Source organism: Pristiophorus japonicus, chromosome 1, assembly GCF_044704955.1.
Source record: "Pristiophorus japonicus isolate sPriJap1 chromosome 1, sPriJap1.hap1, whole genome shotgun sequence".
NCBI lineage: Eukaryota > Metazoa > Chordata > Chondrichthyes > Pristiophoridae > Pristiophorus > Pristiophorus japonicus.
This window is the reverse complement of record NC_091977.1, coordinates 33,884,789-33,902,270: the sequence shown is the minus strand read 5'-3', so window position 1 is coordinate 33,902,270 and position 17,482 is coordinate 33,884,789.

Below are 17,482 nucleotides of genomic sequence, written 5' to 3'. Positions count from 1 at the left end.
GATACTCCTTGCATTAAGTCACAAAGCCTTCAGGCTTGTTTTTTTAACACCCTTTGTCCTTTTAGAATTTTGCTGTACAGTGGCCCTTTTTGTTCTTTGCCTTGGGTTTCTCTGCCCTCCACTTTTCCTCATCTCCTTTCTGTCTTTTGCTTTTGTCTCCTTTTTGTTTCCCTGCATTGGTTCCCATCCCCCTGCCATATTAGTTTAACTCCTCCCCAACAGCACTAGCAAACACTCCCCCTCAGACATTGGTTCCGGTACTGCCCAGGTGCAGATCGTCCAGTTTGTACTGGTCCCACCTCTCCCAGAACCGGTTCCAATGCCCCAGGAATTTGAATCCCTCCCTGCTGCACCACTGCTCAAGCCACGTATTCATCTGCGCTATCTTGCGATTCCTACTCTGACTAACACGTGACACTGGTAGCAATCCCGAGATTACTACTTTTGAGGTCCTACTTTTTAATTTAGCTCCTAGCTCCTTAAATTTGTTTCGTAGGACCTCATCCCTTTTTTTACCAATGTCGTTGGTACCAATGTGCACCACGACAACTGGCTGTTCTCCTTCCATTTTTAGAATGTCCTGCACCCGCTTCGAGACATCCTTGACCGTTGCACCAGGGAGGCAACATACCATCCTGGAGTCTCGGTTGTGGCCGCAGAAACGCCTATCTCTTCCCCTTACAATTGAATCCCCTATCACTATCGCTCTCCCACTCTTTTTCCTGCCCTCCTGTGCAACAGAGCCAGCCACGGTGCCATGAACTTGGCTGCTGCTGCCCTCCCCTGATGAGTCATCCCCATCAACAGTACTCAAAGCAGTGTATCTGTTTTGCAGGGGGATGACCACAGGGGACCCCTGCACTACCTTCCTTGCACTACTCTTCCTGCTGGTCATCCATTCCCTATCTGGCTGTGGACCCTTCACCTGCGGTAAGACCAACTCGCTACACGTGCTACTCACGTCATTCTCAGCATCGTGGATGCTCCAGAGTGAATCCACCCTCAGCTCCAATTCCGCAACGCGGTCCATCAGGAGCTGGAGGCGGATACACTTCCCGCAGATGTAGTCGTCAGGGACACCGGAAGTGTCCCTGAGTTCCCACATGGTACAGGAGGAGCGTATCACGTGAACGAGCTCCCCTGCCATGACTTAACCCTTCGATACACTTAAATTGGCAACAACAATGCCGAGATCAGCAGCCTCACGGATCGAGCGTGGCTCTTTCTAGCCCCCTACGGCTCAGCTCCTCGCTGGATAAACTCGTCGGGCCCAAACAGGAGTGTGCGACTGCTGTACAAACTCCAGTCAGCCCCACCCAGGCCAACACAAAAGAAAAATCTATAAACAAATCAAATCCAGGCATGTGCTGATTTATACTCTTTCCCAGAATCCCAATATTTACTGTAATAGAGATTGTAAACTCATTGTATCACGGCTTTGCCAGTATTGCTTAGCAATCCATGACTTTGTTATGCACAAAACAGTTTCATAACTTACAGGCCAACATGAGAGATGGTCCAACCTTTCAGCCATTTTGACCTCAAGCAGCAAAGCATTTCTGACAAAGAACATCATTCCTCAAATTACCTCTAATGACTTTTAATTATTCCAAGGGTCTCAGTAGAGAACTTTCAAAGCAGAAGCTTGCTTGTGAAGCATTACATAGACGTAATGCTAGTTATTTTTTATTTAACATATAAGGGAATTCTGCAGACAGTGAACTGACTGCCATGTGCTTTACTCTCTGTCCATCTTCCAATTTGTTCCCTTCAGGATTATATCAGTTGCTTCATCTGATGTGAGAAGATTTATGACTTGATGTAATAAGAAAAGCTGAAGGCAAGGCCAAAGTTTTGGATATGGACCCGAGTAATAATAAATGTTCACAACCATCTTCAGCCAGAAGGGAACGATCTTTCTTTGACTTTTCCTCATGGCGCCAAATCAATTTCCCTTCACATGACATCAAGAAAGAGCTGAGCGCAGCAAAGGCTATGGGCCCCGACAATATCATCGTTGTAGTGCTGAAGACTTGTGCTCCAGAACTAGCCGCATCTTAGCTAAGCTGTTCTAGTACAAGTCATCATATGCAGTCCCTCGAAATTGAGGAAGACTTGCTTCCACTCTAAAAGTGAGCCTCAGGTGACTGTACAGTTCAATACGAGAATTACAGTCTCTGTCACAGGTGGGACAGACAGTCATTGAAGGAAAGGGTAGGTGGAGAGTCTGGTTTGGCGCATGCTCCTTCCGCTGCCTGCGTTTGTTTTCTGCATGCTCTCGGTGACGACACTTGAGGTGCTCAGCGCCCTCCGGGATGCTCTTCCTCCGCTTAGGGTGGTCTTTGGCCAGGGGCTTCCAGGCGTCGGTGGGGATGTTGCACTTTATCAAGGAGGCTTTGAGGGTGTCCTTGAAACATTTCCTCTGCCCCCCTGGTGCTTGCTGTGTAGGAGTTCTGAGTCGAACACTTGCTTTGGGAGTCTTGTGTCAGGCATGTGAACAATGTGGCCCGCCCAACGGAGCTGGTCTAGTGTAGTCAGTGCTTCAATGCTGGGGATGTTGGCCTGATCGAGAACACTGACGTTGGTGCATCTGTCCTCCCAGGGGATTTGCAAGATCTGTCGGAGATATCATTGGTGGTATTTCTCCAGTGATTTGAGGTGTCCACTGTATACGGTCCACGTCTCTGAGCCATACAGGAGGGCGGGTATCACTACAGCCCTGCAGACCATAAGCTTCGTACCAGATTTGAGGGCCTGATCTTCGAACACCCTCTTCCTCATATGACCGAAGGCTGCGCTGGCACACTGGAGGCGGTATTGGACCTCGTCGTCGAGGTCTGCCCTTGCTAATAGTAGGCTCCCAAGGTATGGAAAGTGGTCCACGTTGTCCAAGGCTGTGCCGTGGATCTTGATGACCGGGGGGCAGTGCTGCATGGTGGGGTCAGGTTGGTGGAGGACCTTTGTCCTATGGATATTTAGTGTAAGGCCCATGCTTTCTGTCATGTATGTACATGCTGTTTGTAGTCACCAGATTGCGTAATTGTTGAAGGCCACAGAGCAGCACGTACATGGTGCTGCTCTGGTAGAAAAGGCCAGACATTTTGTGAGTCAGGCACTTGGAGCCGTAATAAAGCAGGAACAAGGTTGTACCTTGCTTAGTTAAACAGTACTCAGTTTGTACCTTTGTTGCATACGTAACATTTGGAGATGAGAATACAGGAACCTTTGTTTGTAAAATGAGCATGATTGGATTTTTAGAGCGATTCGTGGAGGGAGAAGATTGGGCAGACTTTGTGAGCCGTTTGAACCAGTAAGTCGTTGCTAACAAAATGAAGGGGGTCGATGATGCAGATCGGTGCCGGGCCGTGTTCCTCACTGTGTGCGGTTCAAAGATCTACAGTCTGATAAAGAATCTACTCATGCCTAGTGATCCAACAGACAAAACGTACGAGGAGTTGTGTACATTGGTACGGGAGCACCTCAAGCCAGACGACGGTATCATCATCTCGAGATTCAGGTTTTATACACATGTTCGATCGGAGGGCCAGAGCACGGTGGAATTCGTTGCCGACCTGAGACGGCTAGCGGGACCGTGCAAGTTCGGGACGGTGTGGGCAGACATGCTGTGGGACTTCTTTGTTATCGGTATCAACCATGAGGTGATCCTGTGCAAACTTCTGGTGGTGGAGGAGTTGGATTTAAAAAAGGCCATCCAGATCGCTCAATCATTGTATGACAACGGACAGGAGCTTAAAGCAAATAGCGGTGAAGAACCGAACCTCGGCAAGTACTGTAACTGTGATTGATTCCACGTTCGGCAGAGTGGCACATGGCAGGGCTTATCCGGCTGCATTCGCGAAACCTGTGGTTGCCCAAAGTCCGGCAGCGGGAATGTATCCGACTTCTCCCTGGGGGAAATCATTGGCACCAGCAGTGCAAATTTAAACAATATAGTTGCAACTGTCTAAGAGTGGGGCATCTCCAGCGCAAGTGTCCGCAAATGAGCAAGCGAGCTGCGACACACCACGTGGTGGATGAGAGTCAGACCAGCGCGGATCCGGATACACAATCCGAGATGCCAGAGGAGGAAGTATATGGACTGTACTCCTTCATAACCAAGAGTAAACCAATTTTGATTAATGTGAAGTTTAACGGGATACTGGTATCGATGGAACTGGACATGGGGGCGAGTCAATCGATCATGAATGAGAGGGCATTTTATAAGCTGTGGGATACTAAGATTGTGAGGCCCAGGCTGAGCCCTGTTAACGCCAAGCTGCGCACGTACACCAAAGAACTGATAAAGGTGATTGGCAATGCACAAATTAATGTGTCATATAATGGTGCGGTTCACAAGTTACCGCTGTGGATTGTTCCAGGCAATGGCCCAACGCTGCTCGGCAGGAGCTGGTTGGAGAAAATCAGATGCGACTGGAACAACATAAAGGCGTTGTCATCGGAGGAAGATACATGTGCCCAAGTATTGAGCAAGTTCCCCTCACTGTTCGAACCGGGTATCAACAACTTCACGGGAGCCAAGGTGCAGATCCACATGGACTCAGATGTAAGACCTGTCTATCATAAAGGTCGGGCAGTGCCGTATATGATGAGGGAGAAGGTCGAAATTGAACTGGACAGACTGCAGCGTGAAGGGATCATATCATTGGTCCAATTTAATGAATGGGCCAGCCTCATTGTTCCTGTGCTGAAAAGTGATGGCACAGTCAGAATCTGTGGAGACTACAAGGCTACGATCAACAGGGTTTTGAAACAAGATCAGTACCCGTTACCGAAGACTGATGACTTGTTTGCGACACTAGCCGGGGGGAAGTTGTTCACAAAACTGGACTTGACGTCAGCCTATTTGACACAGGAGTTGGTTGAGACGTCAAAGAGAGTTACGTGCATTAACATGCACAAAGGACTGTTTAGTTACCACAGGTGCCCATTTGGAATTCGCTCGGCCACAGCAATATTCCAGAGGAATATGGAAAGTCTACTGAAGTCCGTTCCCAGAACCGTCATGTTCCAAGATTACACCCAGATCACTGGTCATGACTCCAAGGAACATCTGAACAACCTGGAAGAGGTCCCACTCTGTGTTTGGACAGAGTGGGACTCAGACTTCAATATTCGAAGTGCGTCTTCATGGCACCGGAGGTCGAATTCCTCAGGAGGAAAATCACTGCTGATGGCATCAGACCTATTTACATCAAAACCAAAGCCATCAAGAATGCACCTAAGCCGCAGAACATGACGGAGCTGCGTTCGTTCCTGGGTCTACTCAACTACTTTGGTAACTTCCTACCTAAATTGACCACCTTACTTGAACCACTACACATGCTATTGAGAAAAGGCAACAACTGGGTGTGGGGCGCATTGCAAGACAATGCTTTTGAGAAAGCCACTAATCTGCTTTGCTCAAACAAGTTGTTCATTCATTATGACCCATGTAAACGTTCAGTTTTGGCCTGTGACGCATCGTCATATGGAATTGGTTGCGTGTTACAACAAGCCAATGAGTGGGGGAAACTTCAACCTGTCGTGTGTGCATCCAAAAGTTTGTCTAAAGCAGAAAGAGCCTACAGTATGGTAGAAAAAGAAGCTTTAGCATGTGTGTACGATGTTAAAAAGTTGCATCATTACCTGTTTGGTCTGAGGTTTGAATTAAAGACTGATCATTTTGTTGTTTTCCGAGAGCAAAGGTATTAATATCAATGCTTCATCCCGCATCCAAAGGTGGGTACTGACATTATCTGCCTATGATTACGTCATTTGCCACAGACCTGGCACAGAGAGTTGTGCCGATGCTTTGAGCCGGTCGCCATTGCCCACACCGGAGATGGAAACGCCACAACCGGCAGATTTAATGTTAATCATGGATGCTTTTGAGAGTGAAGGTACCCCTGTCATGGCTCAACAAGTTAAGTCCTGGATCAGCCAGGACCTGATATTATCATTGGTAAAGGGTTGCATCCTCAAAGAGGATTGGTCTGCCATACCTAAGCAAATGTGTGAAGAGGCCAAACCGTACATTCATCGCAAGGACGAACTGTCCATTCAAGCAGATTGAATATTGTGGGGCAATCGAGTTGTAATGCCTAAGAAAGAGAGAGAGAAGTTTGTGTATGAGTTACACAGCACAAATTCTGCATTAGTGATGATGAATGCCTTCGCCAGGTCCCACATATGGTGGGCAGGAATTGATTCTGAGCTGGAAGCATACGTGCATCAGTGCAACACCTGCATGCAGCTCAGCAAAGCACCAGCGGAATCGCCGCTGAGTCTTGGGGTCATGGTCATCCAAACCTTGGTCCAGGATCCATGTAGATTTTGCAGGTCCCTTCCTGGGCAAGATGTTTTTAGTGGTGGTGGATGCTTATTCGAAGTGGATAGAATGCATAATCATGTCATCCATTACGTCCACGGCAACCATAGAGAATCTCAATGTCATGTTCGCGACACATGGTCTGCCTGACGTAGTGGTGAGCGACAGTGGGTCGTGCTTCACCAGTCAGGAGTTTCAGGAGTTCGTAAAACTTAACGGCATAAAACATGTAAGGTCAGCACTGATCAAGCCTGTATCCAATGGGCAAGCAGAACGTGCAGTACAAATTATCAAGCAAAGCATGAGTAGAGTATCTCAAAGGTCACTGCAGACCTGCTTGTCTTGCATACTGCTGAGTTCCAGGACAAGTCCCCACATACTCACAGGGGTCTCGTCTGCTGAACTCATGATGAAAAGAGGTCTTAAGACCAAGTTATCTCTTGTACACCCGGATTTAAGTAATCATGTTGAATATAGAAGACAGTCAACAAGGGTACCACGATCGCGCGACTGTGTCACGTGAGATTTCCGTCAATGATCCTGTATATGTGTTGAATTATGGTCAGGGTCCCAAATGGATCGCTGGTACGGTCATGGCCAAGGAAGGCAATGAGTATTTGTTATTAAGCTCAAGAATGGGCAAACTTGCAGGAAACACATGGATCAAACAAAGCTGAGGCACGCAGACGAGCCAGAGCATTCGGACGAAGAAACCGTCGACGAGCAACCAACCCACCAGCAGCCTTCACTGGACTCAAGTGTCATCAGTGAACCCGGAATTTCCATCACTGACTTGCTCAATAAAAGTGGACTTGCAATTCCTGACATGGCTACTGGCACCCGCAAAAAGACAGCGATCCAGCTACCAGCCACAACAGACACTGCACATTCACCCAAGGCTGGAATCGAACTGAGACGGTCAACCAGGGCGCATAAAGCACCGGACTGTTTCAACCTGTGAAAGACTGTGATAAGATCTCAGAGGAGGGTATTGTCATGTATGTACATGCTGTTTGTAGCCACCAGATGGTGTCATTGCTGGAGGCCACTGAGCAGCACGCAAATGGTGCTGCTCTGGTATAAAAGGCCAGCCATTTTGTGAGTCAAGCACTTTGGGCCGTAACAAAGCAGAAACAAGGTTGTACATTGTTCAGTTAAACAGTACTCAGTTTGTACCTTTGTTGCATACTTAACACTTTCATATGCCTCGGTCAAGATGTTGATGATGGCTTGGAGTTCAGCCTCTGAATGTGCGCAGACGCAAATGTCGTCCGCATACTGTAGTTCGACGACAGAGGATGGGATGGTCTTCGATCTGGCCTAGAGGCAATGAAGGTTGAACAGGTTCCCATTGGTTGTATAGTTTAGTCCCACTCCAGCCGGGAGCTTGTTGAGTGTGAGGTGGAGCATTGCAGCGAGGAAGATCGAGAAGAGGGTTGGTGCGATGATGCAGCTCTGCTTGACCTCAGTCCGGACGTGGATCCGTTTGTCAGGATCACAGCTTGCATATCGTCATGGAGCAGGCAGAGGATGGTGACAAACTTTTGGGGGCAGCCGAAATGGAGGAGGACTCTCCATAGTCCTGCACGGTTAACAGTGTCAAAGGCCTTGTAAGGTCACAGAAGGCCATGTACAAGGGTTGGTGCTGTTCCCTGCAGATGCATTTCTCTTGCAGTTGTCGCGCCGTAAAGATCATGTCCGTTGTACCCTGTGTTGGATCCAAGAAAGCGGACGGGATGGCAGCACCCGAGGGAGCTCCCCTTGATCAAATTTCCTCTTGGCCATCTGCTGCCAACTTCACTCTTCTCTTCCCCAATCTCCCCTTCCCACTGCTTAAGCCTAATAGTGGGTGCTTTTTTCTACCCCTAAGTATATCCCTTACCCATAATGGCAGCTACCTGAGCCCACTGACCACCCCCCATGCTCCTCACAGCCCTACCTTATGTTCCCCACTGGACGTGGCTGACTCAGCTGCTCCATTCGATCCCTGACGACGACCGGTGAGCCTCCGACCACGCCGACCACAGGTTCGGGTCTACCTCATGCGCGAGCCTTCCCTCCGAGCCTCCACCCAGCATCGACTGGACCTCTCCTCCCCTCTACCGACGATTGGGCCTCTCCTCCTCCACCGACGACTGGACCTCTCCTCCTCCACTGACAACTGGACCTCTCCTCCTCCACTGACAACTGGACCTCTCCTCCCCTCCACCGACGATTGGGCCTCTCCTCCTCCACCGACGACTGGACCTCTCCTCCTCCACTGACAACTGGACCTCTCCTCCCCTCCACCGACGATTGGGCCTCTCCTCCTCCACCGACGACTGGGCCTCTTCCCCTCCGCCGACGACTGGGCCTCTCCTCCTCCACCGATGACTGGACCTCTCCTCCTCCACTGACAACTGGGCCTCTCCTCCTCCACTGACAACTGGGCCTCTTCCCCTCCGCCGACGACTGGGCCTCTCCTCCTCCACCGATGACTGGACCTCTCCTCCTCCACTGACAACTGGGCCTCTCCTCCTCCACTGACAACTGGGCCTCTTCCCCTCCGCCGACGACTGGGCCTCTCCTCCTCCACCGATGACTGGACCTCTCCTCCTCCACTGACAACTGGGCCTCTCCTCCTCCGCCGACGACCTGGACTCTTCCCCTCCACTGACAACTGGGCCTCTCCTCCTCCGCCGACGACCTGGACTCTTCCCCTCCACTGACAACTGGGCCTCTCCTCCCTCCACCGACGACCTGGACTCTTCCCCTCCAGCGACGACTGGGCCTCCCCTCTCCACTGACAACTGGGCCTCCCCTCCTCCACCGACGACCTGGCCGCTTCTCCTCCAGCGATGATCCGGCCTCCTCTCCTCCGCCGATGACCTGGACTCTTCTCCTCCAGCGACGACAGGGCCTCTCCGCCTTCACCGACGCCCTGGCCGCTTCTCCTCCAGCAATGACTGGGCCTCTTCTTCTCCATCAATGACCTGGCCATTTCTCCTCCAGCGATGACCTGGCCATTTCTCCTCCATCAATGACCTGGACTCTTCTCCTCCAGCACGCGGTGAGCACAATGGCTGTGACCACTCTAAGATCCTGACCTCTTCTCCGACCATTCTGAACACGCTGACCTCTCCTCCTCCCACTCTGAACACCCTGACCTCCCCTTCTTCCACTCTGAACACCCTGACCGCCCCACAAAATGGACCTCTGACCTTCCCAATGCCTGCCCCCAGCCAAGCCTTGGATCACCTACCATCTCACCGAAGGGTGCTACTCAGCGTTGAGCTTACGGCCAAAATCTCGCCGTAGGCAATTAGGCTCATGCAGCAGTGCCTGGACCCCCTTGCCACTGGACCAAGACTTTACTCAGCTAAGCAAGTGATAGCAGGTGTGCAATGGCCACCCCACGTTAAAAGAACTCATGCACAGGCATCTTCCAACCCTCAATATGAAGTTTGGGAACTGGAACATCAGAACCCTCATGGACAACTCCAAAAGTGACAGGCCGGAACACCGCATCACCACAGTTGCCCGGGAACTTAGACGCTTCGATGTTGACATTGCCGCCCTAAGCAAGACCCGGTGGGTAGGGGAAGGCCAGCTCCAGGAACAAGGTGGAGGTTACACCTTCTTCTGGAAAGGCAAACCAGAGGAAGAATGCTGCCTCCACAGACTCAGTTTCGCAATGAAGAACAAGCTGGTTGACCGCCTCAGAGACTCGCCTTCTGGGATTAACATAGAAACATAGAAAATAGGTGCAGGAGTAGGCCATTCGGCCCTTCGAGCCTGCACCACCATTCAATAAGATCATGGCTGATCATTCACCTCAGTACCCCTTTCCTGCTTTCTCTCCATACCCCTTGATCCCTTGAGCCGTAAGGAATATAGCCAATGAACTGGCATCAACAACTCTCTGCGGTAGGGAATTCCACAGGTTAAAAACTCTCTGAGTGAAAAAGTTTTACCTCACCTCAGTCCTAAATGGCTTACCTCTTATCCTTAGACTGTGTCCCCTGGTTCTGGACTTCCCCAACATCAGGAACATCCTTCCTGCATCTAACCTGTCCAGTCCCGTCAGAATTTTATATGTTTCTATGAGATCCCCTCTCATCCTTCTAAACTCCAGAGAATAAGGCCCAGTCGATCCAGTCTCTCCTCATATGTCAGTCCAGCCATCCCGGGAATTAGTCTGGTGAACTCCCTCAATAGCAAGAACGTCCTTCCTTAGATTAGGAGACCAAAACTGAACACAATATTCCAGGTGAGGCCTCACCAAGGCCCTGTACAACAGCAGTAAGACCTCCCTGCTCCTATACTCAAATCCCCTAGCTATGAAGGCCAACATACCATTTGCCTTCTTCACTGCCTGCTGTACCTGCATGACAACTTTCAATGACTGATGTACCATGACACCCAGGTCTCGTTGAACCTCCCCTTTTCCTAATCTGCCACCATTCAGATAATATCCTGCCTTTGTGTTTTTCCCCGCAAAGTGGGTAAACTCACATTTATCCACATTATACTGCATCTGCCATGCATTTGCCCACTCACGTAACCTGTCCAAGTCACCCTGCAGCTTCTTACTGTCCTCCTCACAGCTCACACCACCACCCAGTTTAGTGTCATCTGCAAACTTGGAGATATTACACTCAATTCCTTCATCTAAATCATTAATGTATATTGTAAATAGCTGGGGTCCCAGCACTGAGCCCTGAGGCACCCCACTAGTCACTGCCTGCCATTCTGAAAATAATCCGTTTATCCTGACTCTCTGCTTCCTGTCTGCCAACCAGATCTCTATCCACGTCAGTACATTACCCCCAATACCATGTGCTTTAATTTTGTACACGAATCTCTTGTGTGGAACCTTGTCAAAAGCCTTTTGAAAGTCTAAATACACCACATCCACTGGTTCTCTCTTGTCCACTCTACTAGTTACATCCTCAAAAAATTCCAGAAGATTTGTCAAGCATGATTTCCCTTTCATAAATCCATGTTGACTTGGACCGATCCTGTCACTGCTTTCCAAATGCGCTGTTATTTCATCTTTAATAATTGATTCCCACTTTTTCCCCACTACCGATGTCAAGCTAACCGGTCTAAAATTAGTCATTTTCTGCCTCCCTCCTTTTTTAAAAAGTGGTGTTATATTAGCTACCCTCCAGTCCATAGGAACTGATCCAGAGTCGATAGACCGTTGGAAAATGATCACCAATGCATCCACTATTTCTAGGGCCACATCCTTAAGTACTCTGGGATTTATCGGCCTTCAATCCCATCAATTTCCCGAACACAATTTCCCGCCTACTAAGGATATCCTTCATTTCCTCCCTCTCACTGGACCCTCGGTCCCCTAGTACTTCCAAAAGGTTATTTGTGTCTTCCTTCATGAAGACAGAACCAAAATATTTGTTCAACTGGTCTGCCATTTCTTTGTTCCCCATTATAAATTCACCTGAATCTGACTGCAAGGGACCTACATTTGTCTTCACTAATCATTTTCTCTTCACATATCTAGAACGTCTCATGACTCTCCGACTCACCCTATCCCGGAACAAATGTGCTACAGTCATCAGTGCATATACCCCAACATTCGATGCAACGGATGAGACCAAAGAGGGTTTTTCCTCCAGCCAACTGCGCTAAGTGGAAGAAGTGCATCCGGGAGGGCGCTGAGCACCTCGAGTCTCATCGCCAACAGCATGCAGAAACCAAGCGCAGGCAGCGGAAGGAGCGTGCGGCAAACCAATCCCTTTCATTCAATGGCTGTCTGTTCCATCTGTGACAGAGACTGTAATTCCCATATTGGATTGTTCAGCAACCTAAGAACTCATTTTTAGATTGGAAGCATAGAAACATAGAAAATAGGTGCAGGAGTAGGCCATTCAGCCCTTTGAGCCGGCACCACCATTCAATAAGATCATGGCTAATCATTCACCTCAGTACCCCTTTCCTGTGTTCTCTCCATACCCCTTGATCCCTTTAGCCGTAAGGGCCACATCTAACTTCTTCTTGAATATATCCAATGAACTGGCATCAACAACTTCCTGTGGTAGAGAATTCCACACTTTAACAACTCTCTGAGTGAAGAAGTTTTACCTCATCTCAGTCCTAAATGGCTTACCCCTTATCCTTAGACTGTGTCCCCTTGTTCTGGACTTCCCCAACATCGGGAACATTCTTCACACATCTAACCTGTCCAGTCCCGTCAGAATTTTAGATGTTTCTCTGAGATCCCTTCTCATCCTTCTAAACTCCAGTGAATACAGGCCTAGTCAATCCAGTCTCTCCTCATATGTCAGTTCTCCCATCCTGGGAATCAGTCTGTTGGGCCTTCGCTGCACTCCCTCAATAGCAAGAACGTCCTTCCTCAGATTAGGAGACCAAAACTCAACACAACATTTCAGTGAGGCCTCACAAAGACCCTGTTCAACTGCAGTAAGACCTCCCTGCTCCTATACGCAAATCCTCTCGCTATGAAGGCCAACACGCCATTTGCCTTCTTCACTGCCTGCTGTACCTGCATGCCAACTTTCAATGACTGATGTACCATGACACCCAGGTCTTGTTGCACCTCTGCTTTTCCTAATCTGCCGCCATTCAGATAATATTGTGCCTTCGTGTTTTTGCCACCAAAGTGGATAACCTCACATTTATCCATGTTATACTGCATCTGCCATGCATTTGCCCACTCACCTAACCTGTCCAAGTCACCCTGCAGCCTCTTAGCGTCCTCGTCACAGCTCACACCACCACCCAGCTTAGTGTCATCTGCAAACTTGGAGATATTACACTCAATTCCTTCATCCAAATCATTGATGTATATTGTAAATAGCTGGGGTCCCAGCACTGAGCCATGCGGCACCCCACTAGTCATTGCCTGCCATTCTGAAAAGAACCCGTTAATCCTGACTCTCTGCTTCCTGTCTGCCAACCAGTTCTCTATCCACAACAGTACATTACCCCCAATGCTTTAATTTTGCACACCAATCTCTCGTGTGGGACCTTGTCAAAAGCCTTTTGAAAGTCTAAATACACCACATCCACTGGTTCTCCCTTGTCCACTCTATTAGTTACATCCTCAAAAAATTCTAGAAGATTTGTCAAGCATGATTTCTCCTTCATAAATCCATGCTGACTTGGACCGATCCTGTCACTGCTTTCCAAATGTGCTGCTATTTCATCTTTAAAAATTGATTCCAACTTTTTCCCCACTACTGATGTCAAGCTTACCGGTCTATAATTACCTGTTTTCTCTCTCCCTCCTTTTTTAAAAAGTGGTGTTACATTAGCTACTCTCCAGTCCATAGGAACTGAACCAGAGTTGATGGAAAATGATCAACAATGCATCCACTATTTCTAGGGCCATTTCCTTAAGTACTCTGGGATGCAGACTATCAAGCCCCGGGGATTTATCAGCCTTCAATCCCATCAATTTCCCCAACACAATTTCCCACCTAATAAGGATTTCCTTCAGTTGCTCCTTCTCACTAGACCCTCGGTCCCCTAGTATTTCCAGAAGGTTATTTGTGTCTTCCTTCGTGAAGACAGAACCAAAGTATTTGTTCAACTGGTCTGCCATTTCTTTGTTCCTCATTATAAATTCACCTGACTCTGACTGCAAGGGACCTACGTTTGTCCTCACTAATCTTTTTGTCTTCACCACATATCTTTCGAAGCTTGGTTTTGTAGATTAAAGACTTCCTTGATTTCGAGGGACTGCCTATGATGATGATGTACCCGTAGTGGATGGAATCCACACTGTGACTCTGGGAGGGGCTCCTCAGCAACAGGGAGAAGACGGTTGAGGAGGATTCTAGCGTTTACTTTCCCAGTGGCTGATAGCAGGGAGATTCCTCTGTAGTTGCCGCAGTCGGACTTTTTGCATTTTTTCAAGATGGTCACGATTATTGCATCTCCAAGATCGCCCGGCATGCTCTTCTCCTTCCAAATGAGAGAGATGAGGTCATGCATTCATACCAATACTGCCTCTCCGCCATACTTTAGTGTCTCAGCGGGGATTCCATCCACTCCCGATGCCAGTACAGGAACAACACTGGTATCTACTCGACAATGTAAAAAATTACTCCAATTTGTCCTGTCCTCAAAAAGCAGGACAAACCAATTAGGATAATTACATCTCTGTTAGCTTACTCTCAATTATCTGCATGTAATGTGCCTCAATGCGAGGAGCGTTCGTAAAAAGGTGGATGAATCAACTGTGCAGACAGTTGTTAATGGATATGATGTAATTGGGATTACGGAGACATGGCTCCAGTGTGAACAAAGCTGGGAACTCAACATCCAGAGGTATTCAATATTTAGGAAGGATAGACATAAAGGAAAACGAGGTGGGTTAGCGTTGCTGCATAAAGAGGAGAATAACGCAATAGTAAGGCCACAAGTTTCCACACGCGGCAAAACAGGCGCCCCTCCGAGCTGGGCGCCCGTTTTTTGCGCCGAAAACGGCGCCTGAAAAAAAACGCGCTATTCTCCACCTCCCTGCAGGTCCTCTGGCCCTCAGCGCAGTGCAGCTGGAGCTGTAGGGGGGCGGAGCCAGGTCCCTGCACTAAAAACAGTGCCGGGACCTCTGCACATGCGTGCTACAGTGGGCACGCAAGTGCAGTAGCTCCAGGCGCCCGAAACTGTGTGGGAGGGGCCCGAAGCACGCAGCCCCTAGCCCTGGCCGAATGGCCTCACTGGGGCTGCATGAATAAGGCTCCTCCCACGGCCAGCTCCTGCTTCCTCCCGACTCCCGCTCCCGCTCCCGCTCCTGCTCCTGCTCCCCGCCGCCGCCCCCCTGGACCGGACCCGACCCGACTCCCGCTCCCGCTCCCCCCCGACTGGACCTGACCCGACCCGACCCGACTGCCGCTCCGGCTCCCGCTCCCCCCCGACTGGACCCGACCCGACCCGACTGCCGCTCCCACTCCCGCTCCCCCCCAACTGGACCCGGCCCGACTGCCGCTTCCGCTCCCCCCCGACTGGACCCGACCCGACCTGACCCTACTCCCGCTCCCTCTCCCCCCCGACTGGACCCGACCCGACTCCCGTTCCCGCTCCCGTTCCCCCCCGACTGGACCCAACCCGACCTGACCCTACTCCCGCTCCCTCTCCCGCTCCCCCCCGACTGGACCCGACCCGACTCCCGCCCCCGCCCCCGGACTGGATCCGACCTGACCTCCCCCTCCCGACCTGACCTCCCCCTCCCCCTCCCCCCCAGCCGACCCGAACCGAACCTCCCTCCCCGACCCGACCCAACGCCACCTACCTGTAAATCTGGTGCTGGGGACGGGCCCTGCCCGAAGTCTCGGGCCCGTCCCGTTCAGCCTTCGGTCCCGACGGCAAACCACTGCCTGAAAGGCCTGCCTGAAGCACTTTCACACAGGTAGGAACATGGTTTATTTAATCTTTTGTTTGCTTATAAATTTTTATTCAGGTTGGATTTATTTGTATAATATTTGTATAAGTATAACTAAGGATTTATTGTAGAATTTAATGACTTCCCTTCCCCCCCCCTCATTTCCGACACCTAATTTGTAACCTGCGCCTGATTTTTTAATGTGTAGACAAGGTTTTTTCAAGCGTACAAAAATCTTCACTTACTCCATTCTCAGTGAGCTTGGAGTACATTTTCACTGTGGAAACTTTGAAATCAGTGTCTGGACACGCCTCCTTTTGAAAAAAACATTCTGTTCCAAAGTGAAACTGTTCTACCTGACTAGAACTGCAGAAAACTAAATGTGGAGAATTCCTTATTTCTAAGATACTCCGTTCTACACCAGTTGCTCCTAAAAATCAGGAGCAAATCATGTGGAAACTTGGGGCCTAAGGAAGGACATTAACTTAGATGATACGGAATCAGTGTGGGTAGAGCTGCGGAATACCAAAGGGCAGAAAACGTTAGTGGGATTATGTACAGACCACCAAACAGTGGTAGTGAGGTTGGGGATGGCATCAAACAGGAAATTAGCGATGTGTGCAATAAAGGTACAGCAGTTATCATGGGTGACTTCAATCTACATATAGATTGGGCTAACCAAGCTGGTAGCAATACAATGGAGGAGGATTTCCTGGAGTATATAAGGGATGGTTTTCTGGACCAATATGTTGAAGAACCAACTAGAGAGCAGGCCAACCTAGGTTTACCAGTCTGATTCACGGGATGGCAGGATTGACATATGAGGAGAGACTGGATCGACTGGGCCTGTATTCACTGCAGTATAGAAGAATGAGAGGGGATCTCATGCAATCATATAAAATTCTGACAGGCCTGGACAGGTTAGATGCAGGATGAATGTCCCCGATATTGGGGAAGTCCAGAACCAGGGGTCACAGTCTAAGGATAAAGTGTAAGCCACTTAGGACCGAGATAAGGAGAGACTTCTTCACTCAGAAAGTTGTGAACCTGTGGAATTCTCTACTGCAGAGAGTTGTTGATGCCAGTTCATTAGATATATTCAAGAGGGAGTTAGATATGGCCCTTATGGCTAAAGGGATCAACGAGTATGGAGAGAAAACAGGAAAGGCGTACTGAGGTGAATGATCAGCCATGATCTTATTGAATGGAGGTGCAGGCTCGAAGGGCCGAATGGCCTACTCTTGCAGCTATTTTCTATGTTTCTATGTTTCTATGAGAGAGGACGAATTGGCAATCTTGTTGTGCTTCAGGAAGAGTGACCATAATATGGTAAAATTCTCCATTAAGATGGAGAGTGACACAATTAATTCAGAGGCTAAGGTCCTAAAAGATAGTTTGATGGTATGAGACGTGAATTGGCAAAGAAAAATTGGCGAATGATACTTAAAGGGTTGACGGTGGGTAGGCATTGGCAAACATTTAATGATCACATGGATGAACTTCAACAATTGTACATCCCTGTCTGGCGTAAAAATAAAACGGTGAAGGTGGCTCAACCATGGCTAACAAGGGAAATTAAGGATAGTGTCCAAGGAAGAGGCATTTAAATTGGCCAGAAAAAGCAGCAAACAGGAGGACTGGGAGAAAATTAGAATTCAGCAGAGGAGGACAAAGATTTTAATTAGGAGGGGAAAAATAGAGTACGAGAGTAAGCTTGCAGGGAACATAAAAACTGACTGCAAAAGTTTCTATCGGTATGTGAAGCGAAAATGATTAGTGAAGACAAATGTAGGTCCCTTGCAGTC